We start from the raw sequence: 18,042 nt of genomic DNA on the forward strand, positions 1-18,042 counted from the left end.
AAGACATGGAGAGATCTGCTTTGGAATGTAGCCACCGTTGAAAGAAACAAAATCTCATGATCCCTTCCCCACCCGCTGCATGTGATAGTCCCCCACATGCTGAATATAGTGAACTTTCACCTTCCTGCCAGAGCCAGTTCAGCCTGGTGACTGTTTGCATAGCTGAGCCCTTTTTCCTGTCAAGCACATATCTCATGCAGTAACCCCTCTCTGGCATAGTTCAGAGGCTGAGCACTGACCAGATCCTGTTGGTTTCAATTTCTTGTTTTCTGTGCTTCCCTTGAATTCAGAATTTCATCAGATCATTACAAAACCTGATGCTGGTTTCCTCTACAGGCTGTCTAAATTACCAGATGTAAAACAGGATGACAAACATAGATTTCATGTAATGGGCATCCTCTGAACCAAAGCACTCCCAGCCACACAGATACAGACAAAAGATTTGAAAGAGGTGGCCCAGTACCTTCCTAGCATATTGACTATTCAGCACTTACATAACTCTGTGTGTGTGTGTGTGTGTGTGTGCGTGTTCAAATCACTTTGCACACACAGGGTCACATGACTCTGGTGGCCTGCAAAACCTTGGTGACAGGAAACCCACCCGGACTGGAGGCACAGTGCTGCAATCAGCTTGCAATTCCAGCTCAGCTGGGGTTCTGGAGCTGGCCAGTGCTGCCCAAAGTGTCCCTGAACAGACAGAGTGGGAGGAGTGCCCTGGTAAAGGAATCTAGAGCTGCAAATTGTCATGCAGCTCGCACGACACTCATGCATCTGGCTGCATTGCCATGCATTCCTGCCGCTCATCTGGGTCCTCGCTCCAGCCGGCCTGCAAGCATCATTCGCAGTTCCTACTGCTAGCTGCTAATGTCTGCTGTAGCCGCATGCTACTTCTCTCTGCTTTTGTGCCCAGCCAGCACAGAGCCCCAAGGAGGAGGAGATGGTGGCTGCAGGGGCAGGCTGAGAAGGGGCTGGAATAGAGGCTGCAAAGCAGGAGAGAATAGGACAGGGGCTGAAAAGAAACAGGAGAAGAATGGGGGGTGAATAGTGGGGAGACTGACTGCCCCAAGCTTCCCATACCCTCAGAAATGTAGCATCATCCATTTCCCTTCCCTCCCTTTCCTAGGGAGGTGCAAAGTAGATCCCTGATTGTCTGTCAGACTTTAGGGTTGGTGACTGGCATGCAAACATCTTCACCCACTTAGGGCCCAGTTCTGCCACCCTTGCTTGCACTTAGTGGTACCTTGCCCTGTGAGGACTACCATTCATTTTAACGAGGCTCCTCAGAGAGTACAATATTACTCAAAGTATCACATTATTGGGTGTTTTTCTTAAAGCCCCAGCACCTGGCATCATGAGGTTATGTGAGAAAAAAAGTTTCCTACCCTCGTGGTTGCAGAGAAGAGCTTGAAAATGTGACCAAAATGCTCCCTGAAAGGCTCAAAACCCAGAAGGCAAATAGCAAGAACTCTACATTTATTATTTTTTAAAATTCTTGTGATTTTTAAGCCAATTTCATGATTTTTGGAGATTTACTCTTAATTTTTGAATGGTTGGGGCTGGCAAACATGATCTGTCTGAGGGGGGCAGAATCTGGCAAATACTCCCCTGTAATTTACAAGTGGGGCCCACCTACAGACTTTGCTTCAGGACTTGGATTCAAACTTTCTCAAAGGTTGTGGATAGCTGACTCCAGGATTTTGGTTTTGACCCATTATGGAGTCAGGGGTGAGTTGCACAATGTGGGTCTGAAACTGAACTTGGTCAGAGCTTGGGCCTGGGATTTTCAGTTTAGGACCCCTTCCCTGTGAACAAAGAACATGAACCTAAAATAGCACCTAAAATAACACTTGGATTGACATCCTGGTAAAACAGTAGGGCCCATTCTTGCTGCCAATAACTTCAGTGGCAAAACTCCCATTGACTACAATGGGAGGAGGAGAAGGCCCAGGAGTAATAGGAAAGGAGTGTAGTGAATGATTGTAATCCTGCAAGTACACAGGTGACTTCTCATCTCTGTTTACAGCGAGGGAAGCCGTTAATATCCCAAATGCTGCAGATATTCCAGTAACCCAAAGCTACCTTCCTACTTGTGTGTTAATCTGTATGCGCCTGCTTGGGTTCTCTCTGCCACCACCTTCTCCCTCTTCTCTTCATGAGCTGTCATTTTTATGACAATTTCTGTACGTGGCAAATGGATTAGATGCTCTTCCAAGAGTGTCACAGCAGCTTAAATGAAATTGACTGTATTCGAGTGAGAAAAACAGCATCTGAAGAAATAGAACCTCACTTCTCCTGCGTAAAACCCACTCACAGGATAGGTAGAAAAGAAATCTTGTGTCCTTGCTGAGTGGGAACTTCCTGAGTGGGAACTGCAACGTTAAATTCCTACGGTTAAATCCGTGACCCACTGAAGACAATGAGAATTTTGCCATTGACTTCAATGGGGCCAGAATTGCACCCACAGAGCATAACTGAGTCCTACATGAGGCAGGTCCAAGACACAAAGATCAGAGGTGTTCACCTCAGGGATTTTGGTTCATCTCATTACAGAGATATGGCTGCAGCCACCAAATTCAGATCTGGAGCAGAACCTTATCGGAGTCTGGGACTTTTCATCTCTGAGGGTTTGCTCTGGATCCAGCCCTTGTTCAAACCTTAATGCTGAAGTGTGTCTTTCATTCAGCTGCTGAACTCATTGCTTTTTATTGATAACACATGTGTTCTGTATTCTTCAGCTAGATATGCAGGGCCTGATTCTGATCTCACATACTCTGGTGAGGCTCAGGAGAGAGGAAGGATGGTCCTTGGATTAAAACACTGGTCTGAAACTTGGGAGCTCAAGCTTCAAGTTCTGCCTCTGACACAGACTTCCTGTGTGACCCTGGGCAAGTCCCCTAGGGGTGGGATTCACAAGGGAGATTTAGGCCAAGCATTATAGTGTCTAAGGCTATTTTTACACTAGCACTTTTGTCAGTAAAATGTATGTCGCGCAGGGGTTTGGAAAAAAACCACTGATAAAAGTGCCAGTGTGGACAACGCTATGTCGGCGGGAGAAGCTCTCCTGCCAACGCAGCTACCGCCGCTCGTTGGGGTTGGTTTAATTAGGTTGACGGGAGAGCTCTCTCCCATTGGCATAGAGCAGCTACATGCGAGATCTTACAGCGGTACAGCTGTGCCGCTATAAGGTCTCTGATGTAGACACAGCCTAACTTTTAGGTGCCCTGCCATCTAGTGGAATTCATATAACCCCAAGTTATGTACCCAGGCTCCTCGTATGATGCATGGGGAGAGCACCTGAAAAAGGGATTTACAGAAGTCAGCACGCTGAGCAGAGAGCCACCTAAACCAACAAGAAATGTCCAGGAGAGGAGCATGGCATAGAGGAGGAGAAAATATCTGCACTACACATTTGGGAATATTAGAGGGAGGTTAGGAAAGTGAACGGGACACAAGAAGAGGAGAGGTGAACAATGATAAGACATTGGGGCTGTAACATTTGCCAGTCTACTTGAATAAGGTATCCACTTCAACCATCTTAACTACAGGCTCCTGTTCAAGGCCCTTTGCATGAGGTGGCACATTAGAGCTATATTGATGGGCAAGAACCCCTGATTTGTATGGTAGGACTGCACTGAATTCTGCTCCGTTGTGTGACAGTATTAGATGATTACAAAAAACTTTTGATCACCTGGGAGGCTCCTAAACTGGCCAGGTAATGCCAGTAGGCAATTAAACCTTGTCTTGAGGAGAGCCAGGGAGGCCTAGCAGGAAAGAAGCATCTCCTGCTGGGGCTCTAAGCCTACCCACAACATTGCTCCACGTCAGGGAAAGGTCCCTTCCACACAGAGCTCCTAAATTCAGCTCTGGAGGCTCCTTAAATGGCTGCCTCCTCCTGCATCCTTCAAGACTGCGCTTCAAGCCAATATCCTCACAGGTATTTGTGCACCTAACTCCTATCGATTTTTGAGGGAGGGAGACCCTTCAATACCTCTGAGGATCCTGGCCTCAGCTCCTGCTGCCCCATCTGCTGTGGCCTGTTCCTTTCTCCCTCACCACCCCAGCACCACACTGTCCCCCTCCTGTAAAGTTTCTGCAAAAGGCAGGGGACAAGCTGAGGAGTTGGCAGGAAACAGACACATTTTGGATTGCTGCATCATGAACTGAGGTTTGAGAGACTTCTGGATGACAAGTAAATTATGCAGCCATTTGTGAAGCCATATAACTGCCTTCCACAAGGCCTTGTTCATTTCAGTCACATGGCAGCGGGGCCGTTCCCCCATGGAGAAATCACTAGATGTTAGAGGCTAACCAACATATATTAAAACCCACAGAAAGCCTGGACCTCTAAGAACAAGGATGTGGGGACAGGGAATGGCCTTGTAAAATGTGTCCACTTTCTAAATTATTTATGTGTATAAGGGAATTGGAAACCAGATTGTTTATAATTGGCCAGAGTGATACATCTCAGGTCCTGGAAGTATCAGGTTTTGCCATGCAGCTTTGGCTCAAACCACACATCCACAAATGCTCAGAGTGACTGTTCTTGTGCTGTCGGGTGGTGTCACCTGTTCACTTCCTAAAGAAAATCAGCATTAAGGGGCAAGTAATTCACATAATGCTGCTTCCAGTGCAAATGAAGGGAGAGCAGAGTTAATCATGCAGAAGGCTGGGAGGGCATGGTCTTTGGGGGGTGGGGGAGGAGATTTGATGAAAGAGAATGGTTAACAGGATTAGAGCAGATCAAAGGACAGCAGGACAGAACAATGTGTCTGTTTCCTAGTCGTCATACACCATACTGTGGAATAGCAGGGAGGGGATTATCAAGCAATCACGATAATGAAGCTTTCTGAAGGGTCATGCCTTAACAGTAAATCTCACCAGGAAAGGATGGCATCTAGAAATAACATACAGGCTCATCTTTTGCTCTCACAGCTGAATGCAGTGCTTCCTTTCCCCTCTGCTGGGCTTTACCCCTCTTTGTGAGGTGAGTTCTTCCAGCAGTTTTATCTCATGAGACTATAACTTCAGAACAGCGGGAGAGGCACCAGCAGCTCAAGAATGCTAAGGGTGCTAAGACTGCTCTTTTTTTAAGAGCAGAAATCATTGTTTAAATCAGTGGTTTTCAACCTGTGGGTCACGGTGCGGACCCCTGAGGGCCTGCAGTAGACTATGTCTAAGATTTCCAAAGGGGTCCACCCTTCCATTTGAAAGCTTTTAGGGGTCTACAAAAGAAAAAAGGTTGAAATCTACTGGTTTAAATTCAATAGGAAAAAAATACTGAAAAAGAAAAGACAGAAGGAGAAAGAGGGAACAGATGACCTGAGCATGTTCTCCCTTCAGTACAGCAGCCCTTGCCATGTCTTCTCCACATGTGATTATAATTTTTATTTGTATTCCGGGCACACCTACATGCCTGAGCTGAGATCACAGCACCATTGTGCTAGGTGGTGTACAAACACAGAGTACGAGATAGTCCCTGTCTCAAGAACTTGAAATCTAAATAGGCAAAACATTTTCTTCTTATCGTGTCCTCATACTGCTTCCCACCACATCTGTGTACATGCGATTGCCCCATCATTGCACTCTGCCAACCCTCACTGGAAGTGCATTCATGCTCAAGCATGGCATCGTAGAAGGCTGTCTATCATGGTCATGGGTACTGGGGCCAGTGATGTAGTTCCATTTGACCATTATGTTTTTAGATGGGCCAACTCCAGTGTGGTATCAATTAAGGTAATGCCCTGTAGGCCAGTGCTTTTCTGCACTGGGTGGTAGGTGTTTGACTAGTGGGAGTTGGAATTCAGAGGCAGCAGGGTTGTTCTCTACTCGTTTTCGCCATAACTGAACCACTGTCTGTTTGGGTGACAATGTTTGGGGTTTAACAGTGGCAAGAAAACTGTTACAGGGGGTGTCTTGGATCTGTGCATTGCCTTGTGCACTCAACTCTACTAGCAACTTCCTGGGGTAGATCAGGAGTGAGCAATACCTGGAAGGATGTGCTGTAGAGGCTATTGACATGGGTGGGCTTAAGGCATTCTGTCATTTATCAGCAGGAGGTGTTAAGTTCAAGGTCTATCTTCTTTGCATGAGGGGGTCGTGCCCACACTGCAGAGGCGTATTCTGCAGAGGAGTAGCAAAGTGCCAGTAGTAATGATCTCAGAGTGAATGAGTCTGCACTCCACTTTGATATAACCAGCCTCCTGAGAATGTTGTTTTGTATGCTAAACTTGGCTTTAGATTTATCGATGTGGGTTCTAAAGGAGAGCGGGTGGTTGACAGTAACACTGAGGCATACGGGATTTATGGAATCAGTAAGTTTTGACTCCAGGTCAGCTGCTGTTGAGTTTGGGTTTGGCCTCTCAGTTTCTGAGATAGGATGCACTGACTTGCATCTTTGCTGGGTTTGCATGCAGTTGGTTGGCTGCATAGTACTTGTTCTTGGTGCTAAGTGTGTTTACCAGAGTGTTCTCTCATATGGCAAACCCCTTGCACTGGGTGATGACACATAGATCATCTGTGTAGGTAAGGCGCCTTGTGCCAGGATAGTTTGGCTGGTGATTTGTGTAGACGTTGAGTAATGTGGGTGCTGAGACTCCATCTTGTGGGAAGCCATTCTTCTATTGTCGCCATCAAATCCATTTGCCACAAAAGTTCACAAAGAATCTTCTGTTCCTCCAGTATGGTCTGTATTAAGTTTGTGGTGGTTCTTCATTCTCATTAGCACTTTGGCAAGGACTCTGCAATGATTGACAGTATAGTAGTTAGCTGAGAGATGAACAAACACCACTCCCATAATGAATTCTCTTTCATATCCGTCCTTCAATATGTTGTGTCAAGTTCAGATGCTGTCAAGTCCATGACCGACTCGGGCAAACACTGCGCTTTTTGTTGATAAGAAGTGGTTCAATAACTGGTGTAAGGCAGCAATCAAACAATTTTACGATATCACACAAGAGTGAGCTAGGTTGAAAGTTTTTTGAGTTGGATAGTTCCTTATCAGTCTTTGAACGGGCCGCTACCTTGGCTTGTGCCAGATTTTCAGTTTCTTGAGCTGGATGAGACAGGTATTGAACCCGTGTGTGGGGGCTGAAATTTTTGATATGCTCAGTTTGGATGTCAGCTAGGCCTTTCTCTATTTTCAAAGCATTGATTCTGGCAGCCAATTCCTCCATGGGAAGGGTGCTGTAAGAGCTAGCCTGATGGATGCAAACACCTTATACTCTGCTAGAAGAAACATACTTTATGGTTACTGGACAGAATATACCCCTGGCCTAACACCCCAATCAGCTGTACTGCATGAAGCTTGAAGGGGAAAATTCCAAGAAGACCCCTTTGGAGATGACACAATAGCCACTGGTGAACATCTACTGTCAGAAATAGTTCGAGAATACTTAAAATCCTGGCAGATCTTGATAGAATCCTTAAATATGGCCCATAACAGCAAAAAAGCATGTAGCTTATACATAAACTCTCAGCTAATACAAAGGTAAGTGGACATTTCAACATCTCAGCTGATCAGATTGCCTACCAAATGCTACTCAATGAGAAGGTTAAATACCAACCGGTCATCACTGCTTCAAATACAAGACAAATAAAGGGTAAAGAGAGACACAGAAAGAAGAATTGACTTGGCCTACGTCACACAGCAAGGACTAGAACCCAGGTCTCCTGAGTCCCAGTTCAGTGTTCCATGTACTGGCCTTTTATAGACATATATGAGCTGCTAATTTTGAGGTACTTTGGGTCTAATGTATAGCTGTGTCCCAGTTCAGGCTAGATTCTAATCTCTTTACTCTTGTCAAATAGCAGTCTCATCTTCCTACTCCCTGTGTCCCCCCATGCAGTGTTTGACAGGTACTGATTAGTGTGTGATCTACGGACCTTAATCTCCACAGATGCTGTTTCTGAAGAATTAAGATCAGGCTTGGATTAACACAGGGCCATGTGATCAGGAAGGGAGGGGGCAATGGGAAAGGAAAATAAATCCTATCAAAAACATACAAGATTGCAATTTGTTAATAATTAACAGTTGATTTATTAATAAGCATCCAAGCCACTCCCCTGCAAATTGCTTGTGATGTTGTACAACATCCTAAAATGTACTTCCTCTAAAAGCTTTAACAAATGAAACCAGTACAGGGATAGTCTGAATCAAAGAAGGAGAGGAAAGAAGGGAAAGTGGAATTGGTCAGATTGATAAAAGATAATTGAATAGCAGAGTTTTAAGAGTGAGAGGAGAGCATTCTAGATTAATGAAGTGGGGGAGCAGGTTGTGCACCCTATGATCAAGTACAGCGATGACCCAATCAGCTGCTGATTTAAGACCCGTGGTAGGAATCCAAAAGCAGTGGATGACGTCTGAGTGCAGATACTTATCAGGACACGGCTCTCAAAAGATGTCCTGAATATTGGCAGGGGTTACACCATTAAAGGCTTTAAAAGTCAACATTGTCAGCTCAGAGTCAAATCCCCCTATATATAAGGCAGTTAGTGTGAAGAATGCAGGTGCTCATAATCTGCACAATAGCTCAAGCCAGTGAGCAAATGTGCCGTTTCGTTCTGCACAAGCTGGAAGTGTCATTGAAGCTAGGCGGTAAGCCCTGCTCAGAGGGAATTACAGTAATCAGGCCTTGTGATCATGAGGGCCTGTATTTCTGCTGTGAGATCTTGATATGATAAAAAAAGGCACAGCCTACGCAAATTGAACAGCTGACTATAAATCCACCTTCGAACCATGTCTGGATACATGGGGCTTTCCAGGGAAAGAATGTGGTTGAAAAAGAACACCATGATTTGCATTGTCCCTTGAACTAGCCGTCTCCAATGGGGGCCTGAAGGGTGGGAAGGATTCTTCATTATCATGGCCTCCACCAAGCATCAAGACTTGTATGTACTCGGTCTTGAGGACAAGCAAGCTCTGCTTCCTCTTCAAGGTCAAAAACTGAGCCATCTGTAATTATAATTATTAGTCACTGTTGCAAATCTTGGCTTTAATTTAGCATGAAAGGAATGAAAGTCTGTTTATTTGCATTGAAGCAACTCTCCAGCTTCACTGTACTATAAGCAGAGTCGCACTAAGTCACATTCTGTTATAAGCAGGTCCCTCTCTAGAGAGATTACATTGCACAAGCCAGTTTTTGCCCATAATAACATACCAACCAAACAAAAGAAAACAAAAAACAGCAATATTGAATCATGCTATTATCAACACATGCACCAGTTTTCTGTATATATTTGGTAATTCTAATTTTTCATAGTCATACATTTTAATGCCAGAAGGGACCATTAGATCACCTTGTCTGACCTCCTGTATATCACGGGCCATAGAATTTCATCTACTTACTCCTGTATTGAGCCCAACAACTTTGGTTTGGCTACAGACACCCTGTCTTGATTTGAAGATATCGAGATAGAGAACCCAACAACTTCCCTTGGTAGTTTGTTCCAATGGTCAGTCACCCTCATTTTTTGCCTTATTTCTAATATGAATTTGTCTGCCTTTAACTGAAATTAATCTTAATTAAAAGGTAGTCATTAATATGCAAACCCAGCTAAATGCACATTGTACCATGTATTGTTAACAGTACTTCCTTTTATTATCATGTTCACCAACAATCAATAGAAGTTTACAGGTTAAAATCTAAATTCAAATCTAAATGTTGCCCATTGGTTATGATTAAAACCTGCGCATGCACACATGCATGCATGCGTGTGTGCATGCACACACACACACACACACACACACACACACACACGCAATGTAATTTTTCTCTTTGTTCTACCTTTCCTGAGTGCATCCCACTATTTGAAATAACAGGGCTAATCAGTTAACTAATTATTATCCTACAATTCAGAATAATGCTGCTAAAAATGAAACATAAAATTAGGCTGTCATTATTCTGTCACTCACTCAAGATATTAAATCTCCTCCTGTAATGCTCTTAATTTCCATTAGAATACCTTGCTGACAAATACATATCATTTCAGAAATACCCAGAACTCCACTGCAGTTTGGGTGCTGATTGCAATATTCTCTTTGATGCACCCCACAGATATATGGTCATTTGAAGGAAAACTCTGCTTCTCCCACCAAAGGTGCAGAGCCCTTCTTGGAGCAGAACAAGTGTAGTTGCCCTGCTGAGAGGGCACAGGATTTCAGAAGGCTGTGTATGGGTTGCCTGCACCCACTGCAAGTAGGGTCTAGCTATACAGAAGTTCCCTGTGTGGCTGCAGATAAGGGGTTTGGGGTCAGGCAGGATTAGGGGTCATGGATTCACTGCTATGTGGATCATCCAGTCCATCTCGCCCGTGGGAGAGAGTGTTAGGGCTACAGAGGCTACTCCAGCTATTCCATTATGCTGGAGTAGCCTCCAGTGTGGCACTGGGGATGAGCGTGTCTTGCCAGTCACACCGCTCAGAAATCCACAGTACCTGGGCTGTGGGTGGGTTTCCCCTGGAGAAAGATGTTTTAGCATTTGCTTATTGCTGCTTTAAGCCACTGAAGTTTGTTAACCAGCAGTGATTCAGAAACAACTGGGGTCCAGTTTGAAAACCTTGGGGCCAGAATCTCTGCTGTGGGCAAGATCTGTTTGGCTCAGCAGAAGAGGGGCTCAGCAGCGACCTGGTTATGGCCCCCCAGTTCTCTGCCTGTCTCTGCCCCAGTGGACAGCAGTGGTGCTTCAGCTACGCTCCCCTCTCATTCTTGGGAAGCCCCTTATGCTGGGACCATGCTGGCATAAATGACTGATTTTGTACGAGCTAAAAATTCCCACCTTCTCAGAGACATCTCAGCTGGACAAAGACAAACAGATCTACATGGTGCTAAGCAGCACCAAAAAGTTGGAATGAGGAAGAAAATCTGGCCTTGATTGCAGTTTGTGCAATCTGGATGCATCTATCCTGGCAACAATCCCATGTGCAATACAGCACCACCTGCGGTTCCATCAGTGGAAGCTGCTGTATAGGCAGAATTCAGACATTTTGGCCACAATAGCATCTAGCATAGACAGAGCTTCAATCCCTGTGCCCTGCCTAGCACTAAAGGAACAGTACACTGACACAGGGTACTGAGCCTTGCACAGTGTGGATGCAGTCCTTCATTTATGTATGCAGATGATGGAATTTACCTGCCCACAGCTCATGCAAATTGAACACGAGTGGGTTTTATACATGTAAATTCCATCTCTTCTGCACACAAGGGGTAGAGTGCAAAACCAACACATGCTAGCAACTCTGCATGCAGATAAATCTCTGCTGATGACACTTTGAAAGTCTGGACCTAGATATTCATACTTCAGGTGATCTGCCAGATTTGATCAGTGTTTTCATCTGAGATAAGGTGGTTGGTGTTTCTCCCGTGTGGGAAGAATTCAAATTTGGCTGCTCTTGTGATTGAGACAAGCGTACCTGTCCTGATTCATTAGCAGCTTTCTGTGGCAGGTCAGCTAATACTTCAAGTCCAGAGCTGTGAACAGCAGCAACATCTTCAGTTAAAGCCTGTGTTCTCACTCTATCTATTCCAGTCTGTTTGGAAATCAGCCACATCAGATTGATTAAGCAAAAATGCTTCCCTGTTTTTCCCCTCCTGGTGGTTTGCATTGCACTTTAATATATCTTTTAACATTTACATTTGAGCCAGGATGGTTAAATGGAGAAAGGGGGAAATTTATATTTGTATTAATTTTTGCAGGGCTTTGGAGAGGAGCCCGGAGCTGGAGTGCGGACCAATAGGTTTTATGCCTGAAGCTGGAGCGGAACCATAGAGGAGCAATTCAAAAATTTGGTTGCTCCAAATTCCTGAATTTTTGTCTCTAGTTTCATCTGGAGAATGGTACTTGTATGTCTCACATTTCAATCCGAAGCCCTTCACTCAATATAGAGTCATGGATTTTAAATCTTAAATGATGGACCATTATGATTATCTGCTCTGACCCACTTGCAAAACCCAGGCCATAGAACTTCACTCAGTAATTCCTGCACCAAGCCCATATCTAGTGGCTGAACTAGAACATATTTTTTAGAAAGACAGCCAGTGGATCTAATCTTCACCTGTAGAAAGGGTCAAGCTGAAATTCTAGCTCCAAATGTAATTGATCCCTCTTGGTTTGTTAGGGAGGTTTGAATCTGGACCTTCAGTGCTGAAAGCATAAGACTGCACCACTTGAACTGAAGAACTAAGACCCACAGCCAGTATCTGTAGCATACTCATTAACCTCTCATGCCACCCCAACATTATAGGGAGATAAAGACTCTCACTTTCCTAGCGTAGGCAACAAAACACCATTGAACTTTGAATCTGAACTTTGCATATCAGGCCAACTCTAAACTACCACTTTCACGAGCCCTAAATTCACTCCAAACATATACAAATTATATCATAGCAAGAAACAAAAACAAAGAACTCAAGAGTGATATTAATCTTGTTGACTTTTTTGACTCCAAACAGTCCCTACGTACATGGCCGCACTCATGATCCAGTGGGAATAATGGTGAAATTTCCTAATGATAGATGAGCTCCTACTCCCATCGAAGTCAATTAGAATTTTAGCACTAATTTCAGTGGGAGCAGGATCAGACCCTTGCTATAACTGAGAGGCATATAGGGACATGTCCCTAGTTGTCTGTCACCTGTACAGACATGTTCAAGCATAGCTGCAGCCTAGTAATGAGTATTTGAGCACTATGCTATTATTAGTTCGAGCTTCATGTTCAATGAAGGTGTCTGTTCCTAATGATGCTTACAACAAGTGCAGAAGGAGCTGTGAACAATGGAGTGAAAAAGGACTGAGGAAGGATTTTCTTGAGAACCAGGCTGGTGTTTGTAAAAGTCTTAACAAATGGCAAATGAATTGTGGAAACCTTCCAGTGGCTCACAGTCTATTCATCTATTGTGTGAAGTTCTCAGCTATAAAGCTGAACGATCTTTATAGTTCTAACAGCGTCATATATGTTTATGTTTGCTTAAAAACTGTGTGACTTCAGTGCTTCTGGTAGCAAACAGCTTCTGGTTTTACCAGGGCACCTTGTTTTTGACCTGTAATATTCTTGCTAGTCTCATCCTGGGTTTTTTTCCAGCAGAAATTATCCATAGGGTTCAATTATGTGAAGCTTTTATGCTATAATTAGATAACAACCGAGAAGAACTGAGACTACTTACCTCATTGTCATCTCTAACATGGGTTTCCTCAAGGCAGAATGCTCTCTTGTGAACTCTCTCTGGTGCTTGGGCAATTCCCTAGCTCCTGGAAGAGATAGTCAAGAGGGACTCACAAATGGTGCTATAACTGGGGTTTAGAGATGGGCCCAGGCGGAGAAATTTGAATCCAAACTTCTCCAAATACGGGGGAGTTCAGAATCCATTTGGTTTGGAGCCTCTCTCCTTTCAAATGGACTCTAGGTATTGCAAACCAAAGGCTTGTGCCACTAACTTGACAAAGCCCTTAAAAATAACTGAAAATTACACTTTATGTCTGGCCATCAAATAAAAATTATTTTTTTACAATTTCCGTCCAGGCTGCCCTGAAGCCTTAGCTAGATTTTCATGGTACTGATGCTCTGATGTTCTGAATGAGTGAGTCATGCCTAATCCACCAAGTAAGGGAGCCCAGGATCAGAGCCAGGCAGATGAGAATCTTTAGCCAGCCTATCTCAGGCTTCCAAAGGAGAAAAATGACTCATTCCCCCTTCATTCTGCTTCTGACACCTCCACACACCTGCTTGTGTTTTTGGATTTGTGTGCTGGTGATGATAACAGTTTGTTTGTTAAGTGAGGCAGAGCAGGGTTTGGGGCATTCCTGTCACTGATTAATAACATTAATATGTTCCTAGGGCATATGAAATCATTTTGACATTGTCAGTACTATTTTAAAGGGGAAACTATGAGGTAATTTAGGCTCAGTGTTAAGGGGTAGACTGATTTCGACTACATGCCCATGCACAGTGGAAAAGGGAAGTAAGAGCCAGCATTACAACCTTTAATGGGTTATCTGGACCCTGAATCTGGGTGCCCAGCAGAAGGAGGTTGCTGTGTGCCTAGTTCTCCTTTCCTGGACAGATGGCTGGGGAGGAGTGGGAAATGAGTGGATGCTTGGCTCAGCCCCCACCCAATGTACCCACCAATACAGCTGTCAAATGGGGGTACCAGAATTTCCTATTAGTATAGACCAGTAATAAATTATTACCCCCTTGGGGCAGAGGAAGAACTGTGACTCTGAGGGGTGTGGAAAAATCTATTGTATGGAATCAAATATATATTTTTTTAAATTAGCAAGAGTGTTTCATTTTAATCTCAGTAAAACAAATACTATGTAGTGATAGACACTGTTATCGGAACATAGATAGATAGATGTTTCCTTTTCACTATTCTCCATCCCTCCTGTACCTGTGATATTTGTAAGCGTGACCTCCAGCTGACAAAAACACCAAAAGCTTAACGCCAGTGTCTATGCACATAACTAGCAGAAGGCTTTGCCTTATTGCCCCTGTTCAAGGGACCTCATTCAGATCTTAGCTGGAGCAATGTTTGTATCTTCCACAGCGTGTCAGTGACTCCAGTCACAGCACAGGGCACTCTGCTATCTGACAGAGTACATTCAATAGGCTAAATTCGGATCTCAGTTGCACCACACAGTAGACATGACTGAAGTCAGTGGGTTGCACAGAGGCAGAATGGGTCTAGTTGATAGACACAACACAGACAGGTTCCTCAGAACAAATTTAGATAAGTGGGTGCACTGACTTCAGTGGAGATATATCATTTAAAACCAGAGGTGAATCCTGCTCTCAAGTATGGGAGAGTAAATCCAGAGTCACTCATTTGAAGCCACTGGTTTAAGATCAATGTGAAAACAGAGATTGGTCCCTCATGATAACTTCTCTGAATTGACACAGCCCTCCCCAGGTAGGGAGGTGTATGTGTGTGTACCTTATTCAAAGACCATTTAAGTCAATGGCATCTTTATATTGACTTCAATGAGCAATGGATAAAGCCCTACCAAGCACCTTCACTTCAGAGTCAGTTACTTGCTAGTTTCAGGTTTCCTATATAAACATTTTTTCAGATCAGTTGTTTGTGGCTTTTAAATCTGTGAGGGTCTCCTCCCTTAAATGTAGATGCTAAACATCTGTTCAGAAAAAACAAGTGTTTAACATCTCAAGTGTTTGTGAGGGGCAGCTATAGAATGCAATAGAAAATCTTTAGTTTTCTGGTATTTCCTTTATTTTCAGGTAAGGTTATCCCAGGCCATACCCTACAGAGTTTCACAATCATTATAGCAGTGTTGTAATCTGTAATGTTTACAGCAGTTCAATCTATGTAATTTCTTATTTGCTGGCTCAACAGACTGTCACAGCCTACGTGAATTGGTGTCTTTATCTCCAGTTCATACATAATTCATCCAGTACAGTTCCTGACTCCCTGGCTACCTGAAACAGTTTATCTCAGGGATAGCTCATTACAATACAATCTTATTTCTGAGCCCAAACCCTTACTTAGATGAGGGCTACAACTATATAGTCAGCTCCCAAAATGTATCATATAGGAATTGTTTATGTGCCACCCTTCTTTCCTAGACATGATGATCATGAAACCATTCCAAACTGTTAGAAGGCGCAGTACGTATTTTCTTTTACTATAGAGCAATCACTGTAATTCCAAATTCCAAAGATAACATTCTGAGAAACCATTTACTAAGCAATAGACTGGGTGCAAAATGTCATCTCTATAATTGCACATCTTTTGATATTTGCTGTTTGACCTGTGCAATATATATATATATATATACACACCAGCAGTTGCGCCAAGTTTGGTTGTGTAAAGGGATACAGTACAGTCAGTCAAGTTGTACTGCTCCTGTTAATTGCAGAATCAGAGAAGTGATGTATGGGGCCAGATCCTCAGCTGGTGTAAATCACTGAAGTTCTGTTGACCTAAATGGAGTTACATTGATTTATACCCAGTGAAGGATCTTTCCCATTAACTAGGTTGACAGTCTGAGTCTTGTTCCTCTTGGATAGGTGTCCGCATGGCAACCGCCACTTATTGGCACCATTGTTGACAGTCAGGCGGAGAGGTCAAGGACTGAGTGTCAATGGAAACTGAATGATGACTCTTTATCTCTTTATCCTCCACAGGTGGTCTCTCCTAGTCCGGGTGGAGGCATGTGGTAAGAGCAGGAGTTGCTCGCACTGGACCTGTTCTGTGAATAAAAAGAGGATTGGTCTTCAGGATGATTAGACCTTTTATGATCACTATAATAATAAAGCACACACAAGACACCTATTGGTTCAAACATGAAGAAAGTTTCTTAAAAATGAAGTCTTCATTTAGATCCTGTCATAGAATGCATTTGAATTATGGAACCTCCAAATCCCTGGGAGATTTAACCAGCAGTGTTTCTGCTGAAGGTGGCATTCCTATTTCTTATTAGGATTCCATTTCATTTGGTATTGTCACTCAGAAATCCACTTATCCTGCCTTTTGTCTGTCAGAGACCAGTATACTTTGACATGAAAATAAAATGATATTCTGTGAGCTCAATGAACTCTTCTGCTTAATGAAACTTCATGCTTTCTTCATGTTGCTGTTGTTGAGGTTTTTTTGTGTTGAACTCTGTATTTTAAAAGATACAATAGTGTCACAGCAATGTGTTGGCTTCTTTTCTACACTTTTAGTACTTTACAACAAAGGACTCAGTCAAGGCTGGTAGGTTTAGGAAGACCAATAACTCTCCCACACTAAATGATATCCAGTGCCTTCAAATTGACACCATATGACACTGCTGGAATAGGAAACAGTGCACACAACTGCACATATGTAACCCACCCAGCTTGAGCTGACTGGGGAATTGAACCCAGCACTTGCAGGTCTAAAAGTATGTACCACAACCACTTGTGTTCAAGGTCTGAGACCATAAACCAGTGCTCACTGAACTCCATGGAGAGCCTTACACTGACTTCAATGGGCCTCAGATCTGGTCCTTAAAAAGAAAAGTCTATACTTTATTCCTGCTGTTCCTCAGCCCTGGTACTTCAGCTGCCAAAAATGCACCATGATTTTAAGGAGCATTGCATGTGATCACATATTTAGTGCATTTCTAGAAAGGGTGCTTCTAGTTGCTCTATTTTACACACATGTGCAGGGGCCAGTTCTCTCCCTGAGGGATACAAGTAACTCCCATTTGACTCCAAGAACTGAGCCCCATGATTCAGTGTGACATTCAATGTGCCTCTTCCAAATCCACAACAAAATCTTTCAGTAGACTTAACAAAGTGTTGTTCTGCAAAGCATTGTGCAGTTTCTGGAACACTGGACTCAGACATTACAGAGCTAATCCTCCAATAGCTCTCTATTCTATCACTAAGAATACATTAGCAGTTGTCTCTGTCAGCATCTTAGTATTTGAGCTACTGTGCAGGACTCTTTCATTTGCTGACTCATGTTTCATGACTCATGGCAAACCCCTCTGCAGAGAAGATCATTCTAATCTTTTGTTATTGTCTCCTGAAGCATCAGGTTTGCTCTGCTCTGCTCTGCTCAGCAAAGAATTGGCCAAGCCAAGGAGTTGAGCTCCAGACCCCAATCTCCCCAAAGTTCAAAGGAATTAAATATTGGTGTTCCAGTTTGGGCTCATCTTTAGTCTACAGTTTACCTGGGATTATGACAGACACAAATGACTAAGCAAGGGGGTGGGCAGGGATGACATGGAGGCAAGCAAGAGAGGGCATAGAGCAAAGATAATGCTGAAATAAGGACTGTGACCCAGATTCTTAGGTGGTGTGAATCTGCATAAGTCAATGGAGCTACACTGATTTATACCAGCTGAGGATTTGGCCCATGGCACAGAAAGTTATCAGATAAAATCCACACCAGTCAGAAATATACTGATGCACTGAACTAGATAATTCAGCTATATATACAAAGTCACCCTGATTAGAACTGCCTTGACTTCCAGGGATGAATCTCATACACACACGCTTGGTCTCATACTAAATCACTAACTACAGATGATTCCTGTCTTGAGTATTCTGGAGTGTCAACTCATC

The 18,042-nt window shown here is 43.6% G+C and overlaps 1 long non-coding RNA gene across 1 annotated transcript; it reads left to right on the plus strand.

Annotated features, from left to right (window-relative positions):
- Positions 1 to 4,909: 4,909 nt before the first annotated feature.
- On the plus strand, positions 4,910 to 16,541 carry LOC142046502 (uncharacterized). Its single transcript, XR_012655444.1, has 2 exons — positions 4,910 to 4,984; positions 16,132 to 16,541. It is a non-coding gene; the product is annotated as an uncharacterized LOC142046502 (long non-coding RNA).
- The last annotated feature ends 1,501 nt before the right edge of the window (positions 16,542 to 18,042 follow it).

This window comes from Chelonoidis abingdonii, chromosome 3 (genome assembly GCF_003597395.2).
Source record: "Chelonoidis abingdonii isolate Lonesome George chromosome 3, CheloAbing_2.0, whole genome shotgun sequence".
Classification (NCBI taxonomy): domain Eukaryota; kingdom Metazoa; phylum Chordata; order Testudines; family Testudinidae; genus Chelonoidis; species Chelonoidis abingdonii.